Source organism: Cotesia typhae, unplaced genomic scaffold (genome assembly GCF_013202065.1).
Source record: "Cotesia typhae breed Kobodo isofemale line unplaced genomic scaffold, CoteBio_Ctyphae scaffold_13, whole genome shotgun sequence".
In the NCBI taxonomy this organism is placed as follows: Eukaryota; Metazoa; Arthropoda; class Insecta; order Hymenoptera; family Braconidae; genus Cotesia; species Cotesia typhae.
The window spans coordinates 9,262,941-9,279,514 of record NW_027423774.1 but is presented as its reverse complement, the minus strand read 5'-3'; the positions used below and the strand labels follow the sequence as shown (position 1 = coordinate 9,279,514).

The window sequence follows — 16,574 nt, the reverse complement described above, 5'->3', positions numbered from 1 at the left end:
CTGAAGAAAATTGGCATACTTTTTCTGCACAAATACTTTAAACGAGTTCAAAGATGAGCGAAATCCGCAGTTCAGTTTAGAAATGGTGGTAATTTGAAATGATCACAATAACGAAAAATTGTGATTTGGTAACTATATTCGTAAATAAATTTTGACTGAAAAGAGACCTAATTTCCTAAAAAGATCGTGTTCAAGCTGATTATGTGTTGTCTAATTTTTGGTTTTTAATTAAACATGATAAATTCACATTTTATTACATTTTTTCATGATTTCATGAAGGTATATGGTTATATCGAAAATACAAAAAACGCTCTTCATGTGATTTTTCGAGACAAAAAATTTTGGATGGGAATAATACGACCTTCTTTTTAATTTCACTAAACTCTTAATAAATTAAGCCTTAAGTTATATTTTCTACTTTTTATTGCTCCGTATTTCTAGCTTTATAATCACGTTGGCTGTACGAATATTGAAAAAATTTAGTTTTTAAAAATCTATTTCCATTTCGAATAATGAGTGGTGTTTTTTGAATTAAGTCAATGATACGCATGATACAATTTATCATCATATTCACTATTGTTTACTATGCCTTTGAATAAACACGCATTCAAGCTCTTACTACATCTAGCGGTTTTCAGAAAAAGCTCGTCTCATTTTTTTAGTGATAACACACCACGCCCTTTTGAGACATGTATTTCTAGTATAAAAGACTTTATTTTCCTATTTATTCTATACAAAAAAGCTTACTCATCCCAGAAATGTTGCAAAAGTGAAAGTTATTATAATAATCAACTTATCATTTCATTTCATTATTCTAGTTAGCAGCATTATATGCCACATTATTAAGATAATGAAGATTATTACAAATTTAAAATAATGTAAAAGTTCTTGTGATTGAAGCCAACATAAATACTTGGTGCATAAAAATTACTGTAGCGCGCTCTCATTGATATGACACGACGCAGTGTGGTCGACTTCTTAACTAATATTGATTACAAAACAGACCAAGTTTTTTTGACCCCATGCCTTCGTAGTGAGTCTATGCATATTTATTTTATACGTGCGTTATGATTCTTCAATTAGTCAGACGAGTGTAAAGCTTTCTAATCAAAATTGGTTTATTGATTACGACCAATGACAAGAAGCATTGAAATAAAAAGTCTTATCGGAAATACTCTCATTAAAAGACTTAATATATTTAATAACTAATTTTTTATCCGTGGCCAATTTCATAGATGTCTTTAGAATTACGCAAAATAATAACAAAAACTGGTGATCCTCAATCATTTAATTACATTAAGCAAGGTTTTTTCACATAAATGCATCGCAAATAAGAAGGTAAATATTGAATTATGCATTGTGCAAAAATATGTCATCTAAGTAAAAGACAAAAACAAATGGTACATTCACAGTTTTTTTTTATTCAATCATTGTTCATCGACGTCATGATAATGACAATTATTTAAAAACAATGTATAAAATGTACCTTCATCAATTAAAAAATCTGCATACTCGAAGAAGTTATGGTATGATAAATTCCTTACTTAATTTTTCATCGTACAGTAATGAACATTTTGCAACTATTTGTCATTTTAAAATAAAAATTGGTGACGAAACAATGCCATAAAGGAATTCTCATGGATATGTCATTCAATTTCAAAATTTATATTTTCTGTTGCACGCAAAATACAGACGTTTATGAAATGTTCACTAGTGCATTTCCTGTTAAAAAAGTTTCCGATGGTGTTTTTGTAAGAATTGAGAAATAATTTAATTGTATTCAGAGATACTTTCCCGAAAATGTTTCTCTCGGATTTGTAGTAATTTAGTGATTTTTTTTCGATTATCTATGACATTTTTCAAAATTACTACAGTCAATCTTTCTTAAAAAGTAATTTCTCAGAAAAAAATCTTAACATCGGTTTTGAACCTGTAGACCATCCATGGAACTTCCCGCTATAGACGAGTTCAAAACGCTTGATAAAATGATTTATTCGAAAGTTTTGAACTCTTCGAGCTCTGTTCTATTCTTTACATAAACATTTCTGTTTTATTATTTCGAATTAAAAAATCTTGTGATAATAAAAGTATACTTTATTGAAAATTTTTAACGGTAAGATTTCCCCATCAAATCAATTGTTTTTAATGGGGCTTACAGTATTCAATGTAATTTTTCAAGTATAAAAAATGATATTTAACCGACCAAACGATTCGATGTAAAATTTTGAAGTTATGTTACAAAAATATTTTTTTTTTAATTTTTAATCAATTAAATATATCACAAACGATTTGACCTAATTCAAGGAAGTTTGTGGCTTTTGATGCAGCTTTTTGAGCTCTAATAGTTAGCTTGCTATATCATAAACGATTCAATCCCGATGAAAAAAGATTTTGTCTAATCATACATAGTCATGCATAATTGTCTATATATGATCATATCCAAAAAATTGGCCAGGGCTAATTATATATAATCATGTATAACTATATATAATAATATATAATTATATATAACAATATTTGATTTTATATTTTTACTTCTAATTAATTATTTGGTTACTTTTATAGATGTTGTACTTGATATGGTCGTACGCGATTCTATATAACCAATTAAAATACAAAAAAAAACATTATATATAATTTTGCGGCTGTAACACCAGCGGCCACCCATCCAACTACTAACCACGCTCAATGCTGCTTAACTTTGGTGATATCCGTGCGCCTTGAAGTTCCCGTCTGCTGTGCTGCTATCTTATATGACAATGATTCTATGAAGTACATAACGTATCAAATCAGTTTATCATAAATATAATATAAAAATTAATTTTATAATATATTTTGATAGTCTTAAATTATTTATTTGAATAATAAAGTAAATAATGATTTGACTGATAAGCAGTATCGGAGCAGTGGCAGAGCAGTAAGTAGCAGAGCAAACCTATACATTCCATAGGAAATGTAACAAATTTTTTATTTCAGAATGATTTAAACGTAATGGTAAACATCATTTTGCACTTTTCGTAAAGACCAAAAAAAAATTTTTTTTTTTAAGATACAATTTTGATAACATTTGACTACGCAAGTCTGATCAGATCAAATTATATATAGACCTATATATTATCAGATCTAATCACATATAGACTTATATATGATTATATATGGGGTTATAACAGCCAGGTATGATCAGATCTAACTATCTATAGACTTATATACAATCAGATCTGATCGTATATAGACTTATATATGGGCTTATAACTGCCAGGTATGATCAGATCTAATTATGCATGGGGTCATATATAATTATATATGACATCATATATAATCATGCATGATTATATATAACTTCATATATGATTATATCTAATCATCAGGGCCAGGGACTTCGTAGGGAAGGGGAAATACCAATTCATGTAAAAAAAAAAAAAAAAAAGAGCAATAGGTGTTCGCGACAATATTAGGTAAATGCCAAAGTTCAGACTTATCAACGACAAAATTCAGATGTCATCGAGAACTGTCAAAATTAAATGTGAAATATCTAACCTTGTTACACAATGAATATAGGTGACATTCAGGGATTAAAAAAAATTTTTTTTTAAATGATTTTATGAAATCGAATTATTCTCAGACTTTCAAGTAATTAGATTTTTAACTCGCCAACATAAATTTTAATATGACAAAATATGACCTGCATCGATGTATATATATATCTATAAAAAAATTTTGCATTGGATTAATTTTTTTATATTCTTTTCTTACAAAAAAAAAAAAAAATTCGCTCGTGATCTCGCTCATCATCTCGCTCGTGATTTCCTCGTGATCTCGCTCATGATCTCGCTCATCATCTCGCTCGTGATTTCCTTGTGATCTCGCTCATGATCTCGCTCATGATCTTGCTCGTGATCTTGCTCGTGATCTTGCTCGTGATCTTGCTCGTGATCTCGCTCGTAATCTCGTTCGTGATCTCGCTCGCGATCTTGCTGGCAGTCATGCTCGGGATCTTGAAGGCGATTTCCCTGTCAGTGATGATTGGGATCTTGTTGAGAGTCATGCCCGTAATCTTGATGACGACCATGCTCGCGACCTCGCTGGCAGTCCTGTTTATAATTTTGCTGAGAGTCATGCTCGATATCTTGCGACGATCATGTTCGCGATCTCGCTGGCAGCTATGCTTATGAAGAGACTTTGTTTGAAGAATGTTCAACTCCCCATAATAATATGATCTAGTCTAAATATCCTGATGAATCGTTTGTGAGGTACAAAGTTCAAAATATTCAACAACAATTTTAATTTAATATTAAAAATGTCTGATCAATTCGTATTCTAAAGTAAATCATAGAATTCAAAATCTGCGTCGTATGCTGCCAACGCCGTGAAAATCGGTTTATTTATTCAAATGTGATTGCAGTTTGAAAAATCAAAGAATGATGTTTTATTAAAATTTTATCAGACTTTTGAGCTTGAGCTCAAAATCATAGAACAGCTAACTCTTTGAGCTCGAAGATGTTAAAAACGTCATAAGTGCAATTTTAAGCGCTTAGGTATGGAATTAGCGGGAAGTTGCCGGGATAGCCTTCAGGGTAAAACGTTTTCCTAATTTTTTATAAAAAAGTTAATCAAAAATTGTAATCGCGGTAAAGCGGAACCGAAGTTACAAAGGATGGTTGACAGAGATATTGATATTAGCCTACAAAGATGTTGGTACCTTCCTAAATTGCTACGGTTTTCTTGAATTGATCGACTGATAGGTGTAATTAATAGGAAAAATAATTCTCTATAATAAAGTCTCTACAGGTATTAAATTACGTTGATTATAACTGAAGTAACGCACGATCGTTTACAGTGAAATTGACATTAGCCTACAAAGATCTTGGGGGAGCCTACAAAGATCAAAAGGGGGAGACCTTTTACAAGATAAGAAGCAAGGTATTCAACACGATCACCAGCAAGATCATGAATATGATTGTCAACACAATTATCAGCAAGGTTTTTATTATGATGATTACTCACGAGTAAGATTGTGAGCGAGACGGTCTGAAAGATTAGTAGCAATATCCGAGTAAGATTACCAGCAAACTATTGAATCAGATAACCAGTTAAACTAGTTACAAGATCACCAACATGACCACTAGCTCAATCCATGGCAAGGTTTTGAGGATGATCACCAGCGAGATTTCGTGTAAGATCATTAGCAGGTCTTGAACAAGATTACTCGCTAGATCTCCGAAGAGACTATCAACACAATCACCATCAACGCTAACAGTACGATCGATAGTATCATATTAACCAGCACGATTTTCAGCAGAATGATCGGTAGAAGCAACGAAGACACGCAACGAATTGGTCAGCAGAACAGACAGAAATATAATCCGTAAATCTGTTGGGACGATAGTCAGCAATAGGACAGGCAAATTGATCTGCAAAATTGAACTGAAAAAAATTTTAAGTTTATTGTTCGGTGGTTAAACACTATTTTTTATTTATTAACTGCCTTTAACTAAAAGATAATTCTCATTTTTAGAAATAACAATTTTTTTTTTTAATTTTTACGGTTTTTCTTTTAAATTTTTGTTTTTGGATTTTTCAAATTATATAAGAATAAAGTCACACATCTTTTGAATTGTGATTTTGTGAGTTGATGTTCTCTTTCTGAATTATGCAATGCAAATTCTGAAACAAAATGGTCAATAGTTATATACATACGTTTATAAGTTCTTAAACTTTTCAAAGGAAATGTGAAATTATTTACTTTCAATAGCTTCAAGTATTTCAGCTGCTACAGGATCCTTGTAAATACTAGTAAGGGTCATGTGTTTCAGCTGCTCTGAGCCCACGATACGTTTTAATAGGCGTCGAATCATCTCTTTGGGATTATTCTTAAAACGCAGAATGTCTTTCAATTCAATGTATTCCAAGAATACACCACTTTTTTTAATTAATTCGACTTTATCATAATTTAGAGTCGTCGTAGGCACAGTAGTCGTACGTATAAAATAGAATGAAATATAATTCCAAATTGAGTTGTAAATTACTTTAAAAGTCATTCCAAAAGACATTAAACGTTTAGTCGTAGTAGTCCCAGTAATAGGACTATCATCAACAACATTATAATTAATCCTAGAAGTTGTAGTCCTATTTTCAGCAACAGCAGTAACCCTAGTTATATTTTTAGTTGTCATACTAGTAGTAGTAGTAGTAGTAGTACCAGTAGTAGTAGACGTAATAGCAGTCAGAGCAGTTGTAACAGTCGGAACATTACTTGTTGAGTTCAAATAAATTTTAGAAGTTGTAGCAGTAGCATTTAGAAGATTTTCAGCTGAATTATGAACATTTAATGAGTCGTCAGCACGAAAAATTGAATAATTAATTGTATCAGGATGATCAAGAGAAGTTTCGGAGTCAGTGTTTGAAATCGTTGAGCCGGAACCACAATGTGAACCACCAGAAACATTGCCGCCAAGAATATCGACAGTCACACAGCTAGAATCTGGAGAAACTTGGATGCAGGCATCCATAGTTAAACTGTTCTTAACACGGCCCGTGATAGTTCCCGAAGTATTAACTATAAAACTTTCTAGCCAATCAATATCTTCTGCAAATGATTGAACAAGAATTAGTCAAAGAAACAAATCAATATTTAACAAATACAATAGTCCAAAATTTACCGCTCTCAGCGATGATCATAGCTGATATGAATTTTCTCCACCATCGAACAGTCACACGATTGAGTTCGTATCGCTTATTAATTAATTTTGACTCAATGACACTTGTTCTTTTTTCTTTAGGCCAGAAAATAAGGGCATACATTTTCAATAAATGTAATTATGAGGTTTATATAAAGTGAACTTTTCACAAATATCAAACGATAAAGGCGATTAAAATAACATAAGAAAATAGAAACGTCAAAACAAAAGATGAACTATTGACACTATTAATAATTCTTGCAGTTAACTGAACGTTGTCATTATTACGACTAACCGTAATTGATTTTCGAATGCTGGTGAACAAATCTATAAGTTTTTTTTTTAAGGTAGATTAAGAAAGGATCTCTATTGGATTTAACTTCATCATGTAAGAATTCACTTCAAATTTTGTCTATATATCAATAATATAGCCAAGTAAGACTCTACAATAACATTAGCTTAAGAAATTATAGATAAATGTATAATCGTAACTGTAAATGTACAATAATTGACTTTAGATTTACAAAAATTGATGTCAAGTTTTTAAATAGGCGCAATAGACAATGTATGCCATGTACATTTGTCGCTTATAGTGTGGCAGAAAAGACAGAAACTAGATTCGGTGTGGCAGAGATTCCAGTAGCCGGTCGAGGGAGTGTTTGGGTCGCTTCTGTGACTTGAGTGGTGAGGTCCCCAGGTTGATAGTCGAAATCATTAGCTTAGGCTTTATTAAAATGAACGTAAACAAATTTTTTTAAATTTTCCTGGGTAAAACTTCTCCGATTCGGTCGTAAAATATTCTTGTAATGATTAAAAGATCGTTCTACGTCAGAAGATGTAATTGGTGCGAATGCCATGTGCCTGACGTCGTTGACATTCCAATTGTACGGAACAATTTCAAAATTGTTGGTAACCAAGCATCTCGCAGCCAAAGCCAAAACATCGTAAAAGTTACTATTAGCTGTTAACACCTGAATTAATTTTAATTTTACACGATCATTGACTGCTGGACTTTGTAACAACCTGTTACTCACTACGCGGACAATTTCACATGATGCATGTAAATCCAGGCCCTGTGCTTCCAGTTTTACAATAGAATCCGCAAGAATAGAATAATTATTATGAATCGTTATGAAGTCTTGACGATTTCCAAGCCTTTGAAAATATCTTTGTACATTTCGTACATTTTCCGAATCTGGTTAGAGTGCGTCAATAACAGCTTTGACTTCATTGTAATGGTCATTGTAATAAGAAGCCGTCCTCAACCATGTACCCCAACGAGTGATAATTGGAGCTGGCGGTAACATCACGTTTGGGCACATTTGCTGAAACAGCCGAACTCTTAATGGGGCCTTACTAAAAACACTTTTGGTATTAGCAATGATTCCATTTACATCAGGAAAACATTCCCTTACGGTTTCTGCGATTCGATGCAGTCCATGAGCAAGGCATGTGACATGTTTCAGCTTCGGATAAGTCGCTGTCAACATGTTTGCTGCTCGGACCATGTAAGGTGCTGCGTCAGTAACAAAAAGAAGTACCTTATTGTACTGAATGCCACGTGGCCACAAAATCTGCAAGTTGTTATTGAAAAATTCGATGACATTCTCTCCATTTCCAACATCGTAGAAATCTTCATTCAAGAGCCTTGGTATTCCTGGTTCATCCAAGTATAGTGGAGAAACAATCGCATGAAAAACACAGCGACACTCTGCATCAACCGTTTCATCGATGGATATATAAATGGGATTATCGTCGACTTCTTGCTGCATTTGCGTGACATTCTTCTGATGTATTTTGGGAACATATGTTTCTCGTAGTGTACGAGCATCCGGTAGAGGGCGACGAACATAACGTTCCATAAACTGAACAAAAACTGGATTATTCAGTTTGTCAATTGGTATATCGCTGGCCATGAAGAACTCAGTAAGTTCTTGGAAAAATGGATTTTCCCGATCTGTACAGGATTGCCACGGCTCTTCTGATGGGCCTTCTGGATTATTACGAAGATCCAGTGCTTTTGAATGTTTCAACGTATCAAAGTGACGTTGTACACTGTCTATAGTAACTGTGCGGAGAATGGAACAGCATAATAAACACCGAACATCAAGGTAGCAAATCTAAACAATATTTAAATTAATCAGACAACAAAAAGAATTCAACTAAAAAAGAAAAATTCCATAGAATAGCATTGAGAATTTTCTTAGAACTTTTAAGTATAAATATTAAAGCCTTACCTGAAATATTTCAGGTTCAATATTAAGCCTGTCACAAGTTCGTACCCATCTTTCTAAAAATTCAGCTTGATGCGGATCATTCATTTTAGTTGAATTAGATGAAAAAAATTCAACAAATAAGAGAGAACCGAACAAAGTCAATAAAAAGTAAAGAATATTGAATAATATACAAAGTTTTGTACGAACTGATTAATAAATTTTAGGTGTAAATATAAAATTTATGTCAATAAAAATACAACTTAAAAAACAAGTGAAAAAACATGTAAATAAATAAGTCAAAATTTAAAATATTCGAGACTAATGAAAAACTTGATGTTGATGTATACGCAATTGCGAGTAGAATTTTTTAACTTTCGATTATCTATTATTATAATAATTACACTTAATGTATTATAATAATTTTAAAAAATGGAAAAAAGGTGATCAAATTAGATTGGTTCAAAAGAATCGATTTTTTTTTTAAACTCTTTAGGAAATACTTGCAGGTGGAGGAGTTCAAACGCTTGTTAAAGGTAAATAACTTGATATTGATCTTGAGAGACAACTCATGGGAGATTTCTATTTCCCGTTTAATAAAAAAAAAAAAATGTTGAATGTTTAAAAATTTTTATCTCACAAACGACTCAATCATCACTGACAGGGAAATCGCCTTCAAGATCCCGAGCATGACTGCCAGCAAGATCGCGAGCGAGTTCACGAACGAGATTACGAGCGAGATCACGAGCAAGATCATGAGCAAGACCACGAGCGAGATCACGAGCAAGATCACGAGCAAGATCATGAGCGAGATCATGAGCGAGATCACGAGCGAGATGATGAGCACGACCGCGAGCGAGATCACGAGCGAAATCACGAGCGCGACCGCGAGCGAGATCACGAGCATGATCATGAGCGAGATCATGAGCGAGATTACGAGCGAGATCACGAGCAAGATCATGAGCGAGATCACGAGCGAGATCATGAGCAAGACCACGAGCGAGATCACGAGCAAGATCATGAGCGAGATCATGAACGAGATCACGAGCGAGATCACAAGCAAGATCATGAGCGAGATCATGAGCGAGATCATGAGCGAGATCATGAGCGAGATCACGAGGAAATCACGAGCGAGATGATGAGCGAGATCATGAGCGAGATCACGAGGAAATTACGAGCGAGATGATGAGCGAGATCACGAGCGAATTTTTTTTTTTTTGTAAGAAAAGAATATAAAAAAATTAATCCAATGCAAAATTTTTTTATATATATATATATACATCGATACAGGTCATATTTTGTCATATTATAATTTATGTTGGCGAGTTAAAAATCTAATTACTTGAAAGTCTGAGAATAATTCGATTTCATAAAATCATTTAAAAAAAATTTTTTTTTAATCCCTGATTGTCACCTATATTCATTGTGTAACAAGGTTAGATATTTCACATTTAATTTTGACAGTTCTCGATGACATCTGAATTTTGTCGTTGATAAGTCTGAACTTTGGCATTTACCTAATATTGTCGCGAACACGTATTGCTCTTTTTTTTTTTTTTACATGTATTAGTATTTCCCCTTCCCTACGAAGTCCCTGGCCCTACTAATCATATATGATCATATATATGAACATATACAATCATATATAATTAGACAAAAACTTTTTTCATCGGGATAAGAAATTTCGAAGTTATTTGAAAACTCACCTTTTCGAAATTATTTGTCAACGATATCTCACGAGAACGAATTAATCGATTTTGATTTTTTAAACAGCATTCGACATCATTTTTTGAACTTAAAAGCTGATGAGGTTATGAAATTGAATGATGGAGTAGTTCGAAAGTTACTTTTAGAATACATGATTTTAAGAAAAACTTTTTTTCAATTTTTTCAAAATTTATCAAAATCTATCACATTGAATTAGTTGAAACATATGAAGAAGTCTCGCTGAACTCTATCAAATGACGCCAGTTTTGTTTATCCCTTCAGTATTTACGTAATTTGGCTTAACTTCTTTACTCTCACGGTGAGAAAAAATCTCATATTTTGAAAAATATAGATACAGAAAATTACTTTTATGTATTTCGAAAATTAAATATTTTACGAACGTTTCGACTGCTTTTAACGAACTTAGCAGTGCTTGAAGCAGTTTTCTAAATACTCACAATTAAATCATTATATCAAAAACGATTCAATGAGAAATTCTCAAGTTACTTAAAAAAAAAAAAAAAGAAAAAAAAACAGTTTTTTAAAAATTTTTCGACAACGATACGTTTTGGACGAATGAACCGATTCCAATGCGGCTTGCAGTAACTGACGCATATTTGCAAGTTTTCACAATATTGTTTTGGGTACAAACTTGATTCGTTGGAGAGATTAGTTAGAGAAATTTCAAAGTTGTATCCAAAAAACGTTTTTTTTTTTAAATTTTACACAAATGCTGATTAAAACGGTGTTCAAAGTTCAAAACAGCTGTATATTAAGAGCCAAAACTTTCAGGGAATTTTTTTCATGAAGTAGAGAACCCCCCCCCCACACACTAAATTTGAAAAAAATCGGCGGGAGTTACCTCATTAAAATGAGTTTAAGTGATAGAATGAGCCATAGACAAATATTAACTATGCAATTTTTCTGTGATTTATAGGCGATTAATTTGAAATTCGTGGCTCGTTAATGTGACTCGATCATCGACTAACCATTGCTATTTGTTGATCAGCCAACTTTCGACTGCATAACTGGCTACTTAGATACGGTATCCATAGACCTTCCTATCGATCATTAGTAGCCTAATAAAGCTATTCCGATTATCGGCCAACCATTGTGAGCCATTCATCGACTAATCATAAACCTTATTGCATGACGCCAATGTCGTTCAAATCGGTTGAGCCGTTCAAAAATTATGAGAAAATTTTTCTATATTGAAAAATAGGTTTATAATGAATTTTTTTATCTTCAACTGACCTACACAGTGGGTTCCTTTTATGTTTTTTATTAACTTTAGATTCAGATTCAGTAAATTGAAATACATAAAAATCATAATAATTTTAAATCACAAAAATATACAAAAATTTTTTCGTCTCTGTGACTGCAACTTTTGCCTTTTTTTTTTTTTTTTGGTTTTTGGCATTATCATCAGAACTGGGGGGCGATCGAACCAAACAAACTTCAAATTCGGATCCAGCGGGTTAAAATACATGTCCGTAGGTAGGTCGGGTCAAAAGTACACACAACGTTTTATTTGTGTGCCGGTGTAATTAATAAACAGAAATTACTTCATAGTTATTTTTAATTTTTTAAATAAATTTTTTTTCGCTCAATTTATATGGGAATCTATGTAGGATCTTACCCTCGTTTCCTATATGGGAAACCATATGAGAATCTATCCGAAAACGCCATGTGGAAATCGATCAGCAAAAATGAAATGTATGTACCCGATGAAAAAAGTTTTTGTCTAATTATATATGACTATACATAATTATGTATATAATCATACATGATTGTACATAGGATTATGTACATTTATATATTAGACTGGTTCAAAAAAAGTGACTACTTTTTTTTTTTCGAAACAATTCCATTCATACCTTCGAGGAAGTGTAGAAAGATTCCTGTTAAAAGGAGAGCTCTTAATATTAATATTTAGAGGTCACTCATCGCAGATTTCTATTTCCTATATCGAAATAACATTGGAAAAAAAATTTTTAAACTTAGGAATTTTATATTTCGGTATATAAGCAAAGTGCCGGATGAGCGATACATAATTTTATAGAAAATTAGTTAATGTACAAAAAAGGTTTCTTATCATTTTTCGACAAATTCACTCCTTCAAAAGTTATTCAAGGTTAAAGTTTAATTTAGAGTAAATTTAAGTTTTTTTTCTTGATTTCTGACAAAATGTTAAAACTTATTTATCACTTAAAGTCATAAAATCATTCATGAAAATTCTATGAATGATTATCAAGGAAAAAGTAGGGCCAGTTAAAAATTCTAGACTTGTAAAGTTAATTGTTTCACGTTCTAGATTTCCTTCAAAAAATAGATGAATAAATACAAAGATATCGATAAAAAAATGCCAATCTTAAAAGAAATACTGCTTAAAATCCATCAATATATAAAATTTTATGTCTACATAAATATTTCGTTTATCATTACTTTATAGAACAATATTTTCTCCAATTGAAAGCGTATAAATTTTTATCAAAAAGTACGGATGATTATTTCAAAGTTTCTTTGTTGCAATCCGGAAAACGTCGACGATGTTCTTGCACGACTTGTAAAAGATACTGTAATAGTTCCTCGTTCTACGTTAAGCAGTTGTTGTATTCTTCAATTAATGCAATACTACGTTCTGCTACATTATTTACTACTGTAAGGTCTTTCAAAAAATTTCAAATTTTCTTTATAACTTTCATTGTTGGGCCACAGTGTTACATTTATTTCGAGAAAGTCATTGGGTAAATGTTTTTTAAAAAAATCAAATGTTTCAAAAAGCGTTAATGATTTTTTCGAAACAAAATCACTTCAACCCTTATTTGAAAATGATTCCAATTCAATTCCCTCAGTAACATATCATATTTCAGAAACAATTGTACTCTCCTGATTTTTGATAGCTTCACACATTTTCTGCTTAGTCTCATCAGAAACATTAATATCAAATAATGCTAACGCTAAATCTTCGTTCAAATACCACAAATGGTCACACATTTTTTTTAAAGCGATTTGTGCGATTGACAATTTAATATTTTTGTGAAGAAGTAGCTTTTTCACTAATAGCAAGTCATTATTTGGTCCTTGAATTGTTGAAGGAGATGTAAACCATACTTTTATATAAATTGATATGATAAATATACAAACTTGCTGCAAATTATTTATTTCGTAATTTGCAAATGGGAATTGATTTCTGAAGAGAAAAATTTTCAAGCTATAACTAGCTTTAGCCATCCATCGTGCATGATGCATTGCTCTTGGGTGCTTAAAATCAGTTGTGTTTTTCGGAAAACCACCAAGAAAAATCAAAGATAATTGCAGCAATTCTTTATAATCATTTCTTGGTTGAGAAATCTATAAGGAATAAAAGTTATGTTAATTAAAATTTCTAAATATGAAATTCAATTGATTTAAGTATAAGTTATCAAAATATACCGTCAAATGATGAGTAATAAAATTAATTAATTCTAGTCTATCTGCTTCCACCGCATTCGCTACAACTTCGTCTTTTATACCACTTTTATATTTAGATTTATCAATTTCATCCCAAAATGATTGAAATCGTTTGAAAATTGGTTGCGACTTTCAAATCATTCTGAAATCAGTCTGAAAAAATTCTGGAAACATTATGGAGTCATGATGGTTGCAGAGTTTTTCCAGAGTGGTTTTGTGCCTATTTTCCAGCATGAAACCAGAGTGAACCCAGACTAAAGCCAGAGTGGAATCAAATCGAAAAAAACCGTCACGCTGGGGAATCGAACCTGGGACCTGACGCTTGAAAGACTAATTCTTTACCAGCTTACCGATGAGACTAACTTGAATATCAGGGTTTTTAACAACTACAAGTAATGTAAATCGTATACATGATCAATGCGTAATGAACAAAATTTTTTATTTTGTTTGTAAATTATTAATTATTAATCTACACTGATAGAAAGATTTATTGACTATTAATAAATTAATTTATTCGAAGACAATTATTTAATTGGTTAAATTTGAATAATTTAAAATTAAAATAATTTAAAATTTAGCTCGATCAAATATTAAAAACAAATACATGTAATGAAATATAGTTATATAGAAATTATATATAATCTTAAAAACGAACGTATGTAGTGACGTATAGTTATATATAAATTATATGCAATTATATATAGCTTTATATAATTACATATAATCTTAAAAACAAACATATGTAAAGACATATAGTTATATATAAATTATATGAAATCATATATAGATTATATATGGTTCTATAGAATTATATATAATTTTTTTTTCCCGGGATCAAACTGATCCCTATGTGAATTTCTAGTATTTTCAAAATAAAATCTTTTTAAGTCATACAAAAATTCATAACATTTAAAAATTTTTAAATAGGGAACCAATTAATAATGTATAATACTAAATTCACCTGTTGACTTCATAATTTAATATAATAAAGATAAAAATAGACCTTTAACTAAATGAAAGTATTTTCAAATTCCAAAATTTGTTATCTCTTATTTTGTAGAATGAAATGGTTGTTAATTATACAGGGTGTCTCTGAAGTGGCGGGAGTAATTGTTGGGGTCGATAGAGAAAAAAATACTGAATCGAAAGTTCCTGAGCCAAAAATTTTTTTGGGCCATAGAATTTGAGTTATGAATTAAAAACGATAGCCAATCAGAAGCGCGCTATTCGAGAAATGAAAATGAGCGGGGAAGTAGAGGAGACGCGAGAGTGAGATGCTGCAATAGCAGCTTACTCGCTCACACAAAGCCGAGCATGAGAGGGGATTGTGACGCTATGAGCCGAGTACGTAAGTGTGAATGAGTGGATGTATGAGGTCGCAAGCGGACGGCTTAATGTATGAGTGTGTGTCCGTGTATCGCAGCATTATTGGAGGCGTTGTAACGCTGAATTAAAGCTAACCGGGTACTCTAAGACAGAGGAAAAATTTTAATTTTTATTTTTATTCGAAAAAATTTAATAAAAAAATAAAAAAAGGCCCAAGATTTAACCAGACCCACAGAAACGGAGAGTAAATTTTTAATTCTCATTTATTTTGCTGGGGATTATTTTCAAATACAAAAAAAAAAAAGCTAAGATTCAACTGGAATCCAAAAAGAGATGGATGAAAAAATTTTATTTTTTATTTTTAATCAGCAAAATTATTTTTCTTTAAAAAAGAGCCCAATCTCGACTGGAGCAAGAAAAAATGATTGAAAAATTTTATTATTAATTTTCAATCAACAAAATTATTATAAAAAAATAAATGGGCCCAAGTCTCAACCGGACCCAAACAAACAGATAGATAGTTTTAATTACTTATTTATTTTGATGGGAATTATTTTAAAAACGAAGAAAATCGCCCAAGACTCGACCGGACCCAAAAAAATAAATTGAAAAATTTTGTTTTCATTTTCAATCAGCCAAATTAATTTCTTTTCGAAACAAGGCCCAATCTCAAACAGACTAAGAGAAACTAATTAAAAAATTTTATTTTTATTATTAATCAAATATTATTTAAAAAAGAAAATAAGCCACAGACTTAACCGGACTTAAACAAACGGATAGAAAATTTTTATTACTTACTTAATTTGCTGGAAATTATCTTTAAAAACGAAAAAAAAATGCCCAAGACTCCATCAGACCGAAAGGGAGATGAATAAAAAAATTTTACTATTCATTTTTAATCATCATAATTAACTTTTTTATAATAAAAGGCTCAATTTCGACCGGACCCAGAAAAAATGATCCAAAAATTTTATTTTTTATTGTTGATCATCAAAACTAATTAAAAAAACAAATGAGGCCCTAGACTCAACTGGACCCAAACAAACGGATAAATAATTTTTATTACTTATTTATTTTGCAGGAAATTATTTTTGAAAACGATAAAAATGCCCTAGACTCGACCAGACCCGAAATAAAATAAATTGAAAATCTTTGTTTTTCTATTTTTAATCAGCAAAATTATTTTCCTTTGAAAAAG

The 16,574-nt window shown here is 31.5% G+C and overlaps 1 protein-coding gene across 4 annotated transcripts in view; it reads left to right on the top strand.

The window, feature by feature from the left end:
* Positions 1 to 808: 808 nt before the first annotated feature.
* LOC141534860 (coiled-coil domain-containing protein AGAP005037) overlaps positions 809 to 16,574 on the top strand; it is a 651,729-nt gene continuing 635,963 nt past the window's right edge. For 3 of the 4 annotated variants that reach the window (XM_074254463.1, XM_074254462.1, XM_074254460.1), the window contains exon 1: positions 811 to 1,338. The gene's annotated coding sequence lies outside the window, so the exon portion shown is untranslated. Of the gene's footprint in view, positions 1,339 to 16,574 lie in introns of all 4 variants that reach the window. The other variant, XM_074254459.1, reaches the window with a different exon arrangement.